Source organism: Triticum aestivum, chromosome 2A, assembly GCF_018294505.1.
Source record: "Triticum aestivum cultivar Chinese Spring chromosome 2A, IWGSC CS RefSeq v2.1, whole genome shotgun sequence".
Lineage (NCBI taxonomy): Eukaryota > Viridiplantae > Streptophyta > Magnoliopsida > Poales > Poaceae > Triticum > Triticum aestivum.
In genome coordinates this window covers 662990401-662993577 of record NC_057797.1, presented here as the reverse complement: position 1 = coordinate 662993577, position 3177 = coordinate 662990401, and positions in this window count along the sequence as shown.

Below are 3177 nucleotides of genomic sequence, written 5' to 3'. Positions count from 1 at the left end.
TCAATTGAATGAGATGGTTAGCATCGGCTCTCTGCCTAAGAAAACTGAGATCAAATGGCGAGTTCCAGGAACAGAGAATCCTCCAACCCCAAGACAAGGCGAGGTGGTAATCTTTGTTGACCATATAGGCCGTGGTTTCAAACCGCCAGGGTCAAAATTTTATCGAGATGTGCTTGCCAGCTTCCAACTGCATCCACAAGATATTGGTCCCAACTCAGTCTCCAACTTATGCAATTTCCAAGTCTTCTGTGAAGCCTATTTACAAGAAGAACCAACTGCAGAATTGTTCCGGGATTTCTTTCACTTAAACCGGCGCACAGAGTTTGTGAATGGCCCGAACACAGAGCTTGGTGGTGTCTCGATTCAAAAGCGGAAAGAAGTGGAATTTCCTCATGCCAAACACCATAGCCACCCAAAGGAATGGAACCAAACATGGTTCTATTGCAGAGACACTTCGCCTGAAGGATGAAAATCCCCTCCCCGGCTTCCGAGATCATAGATTATCCAATACTCACCCAATGCCACAACGCCTGAGCTCTTCAGAAAGGGCAAAATACGCTCCTCAAATCGCCAAGCTCCGGGCCTTTATGGCAAACGGTTTAACAGGTGTGGATTTTGTACGCTGTTGGATATCCTGGAGTATCTTGCCGCTAAGCCGGCGTCCCGGTTTAATGTGCGAATATACCGGTGAAGTTGACGATCCTCAACGCCACTGCAACATCCAATTATCTGAGGAAGAAGTTACTGAAGGTGTAAAGAAAATTCTGAATGAATCGGAACTGGTCTGTAGTCAAACCGGTCTGAATCCCTTCTACACCAAGAACAAACCGCCTGCTGTAAGCATTACACTTCCTCTTCATCTCTAATATCTTTGACTTATACAAGCTGTAACCCTTCTTCTTTATATGTATAGGGTGATGACCCTTTCTGGAAACGAAAATCCATAGAGAAAGCGGCAAAGCCAACTGGAGATAAAGTGGCCAAACCAACCCGCCCGAAGACCAAAGCCGTAAAACGGACATCAAAGCGGAAAACGGCTGACCGGATTACTATGGAACTTGATGATGATACTGATGACCCAGAAGTTGAGGTAGAACTTGACTCACTTGGCTCTCTTTTTATGCATCTTGTTAACAATGATCTTCCTCAGGAGGAGGCAGAAGCTAGTCAGGCTGAGGACGTAGAGGTAATTACCCTTTCCTCCGGTTCAGACTCTATGCCAACACAAAAAACTCGCCAAACAATCCGGAAAGTAAGCTTTTCTCATCCTCTTGCTCACTTGGATCCAACATTTATTTTGAAGACTCAACAGCATGAAGGCTCGCCGGACAACCCGGCACAGTGGCCAACAGGTCACCTCTACCGGTTTACCTGATACTCCGGTTCGGAAGCGTCGGTCTGAGGTCTCTCCTACTTCTGACCATTCTTACCCCAAGGCAGGTTATTTCAGACAGCCTCTTAATCCGTCCGATTCAAATTATCAGGTGACACCTCCTTCCTCTTCTGGTGAATCGACAGCAACTCAACTCCCCCCTTTGAAAACTGTGGCTGGGTGAGTTACGAAAAACCTTTCCTTTCAATGCGCCCTACATCTTTTGAACAGGATGTTAACCCTTTTTATTCTGTTTGCAGGGCCAAAGCCAGACCCAGCAAGAAAGCTCGGGTCACCAATCCGCCAGAAAACCCTGTTGCTGAAGAAGAAGAACCAAGAGGTGAACCGGAGCAAACAGGTGAACCGGAAGGCCTCCATCCTGAAACAACTTTTGATGATCCGCCCCTTGACGGCCAACATACTGACGAACCCACAGATGCTGAGCCTGCCGCCCCTGATGCTGAACCGGCAGAACCAAACCGGGCTAATCCAATGAAAGGCACTGAAATTCCATCATCATCCGCCCAAAATCCTGAAGGCCAAGGTGATGACGTTATTATTACTGGAGCAGGCCACAGTTCTCCTGGTCATCCCGTCATTTTGGCTCAGCATAGTGCCAAAGAAGAGCAAATTGCCAGGGATAAAGGTAAATGGAGCAGCGACTTATCAAACTATGCTCATCTTAACGCTGATGAGCTTCATTCCGGCTTCTTGAACCGTCTGCACTCAAACCGGGATTATGAAGCCGGTTTGGTGAATTTGATGAAAGAACGATATGAGGTAAATTCTTCTCCCTTGCACATTGATTTATAGCTGAAATACTATTCCAAGTAGCCCCCAAGAGCCGTTTTATGATTGTCAATCATAAACCGGGTCTTTGTAACACTTTAAGCATCCCATCATTAATCCTTGCCAAGGCGTGTCTTCAATCATAGATAAGACTCATGTTTGAAAAATTAGATAACGTTCTGTAGCATAGCCCCCAAAGGCCGGTTTAACTTGGCAAGTTAATACGGGTTTTAATCCACACCGCCAGTTTAGAACAAACGTACATTAGCCCCCAAGTGTCAAGGATAATGCTTGCATTGTTCTGGAGACTTGCATAGAAGGTAGTATTTGAGAGCAAATAAGCATTAGCCCCCAAGTATGAAGTGGATAACTTGTTATATGCTTTATACTTAGTGCATATATATGTTGTTTTGTTGAAGATACCTTCAATGTTGCAGGCTGAACTGAGAAGCAAAGATTCCCAAAACTCTGACTTGCAAGAAAATGTGAAGTCGCAACAAGTCGAAGCTGCAAAAGCCAAAGAGGAGCTGACCCAGGCCCTAGCAGGAATGGAAAAATTGAAAGAATCCTTCAATCAAGATCGTGCTGCATGGGAAACCGAAAAAGCCGGCTTGACCAAAAGAGCCGTAGATGCCGAGGAAGCCCTGAAACCGGTGGTTAAAGAACTAGCCGGTTTGAAGCGCCAAATCAACGCTATGACCTCTGCTATCTTTGGTAAGTATCTGCTTATGTATGTTGCATCAGTCAATGAATCTTAAAACTGACCATGATGTTGAAAAAATCTTTGGCAGGAACTCGGATCACTCATCTTGGTGCAGATATGCGGATGAAGCTCAAAGCGGCATATACATTGGTTGAGCAGCTATACTCTGGATCTCAGCGAGCCATTAGTACAATAGCGTATAACAAACCGGCGCCAACATTGATTAAGGAAACCCTTGAGAAGCTGGGCATGTTACCGGCGCGTATTGCCGAGTTGAAAAGAGCCGCTGCAAGAGCCGGAGCATTAACTGCCC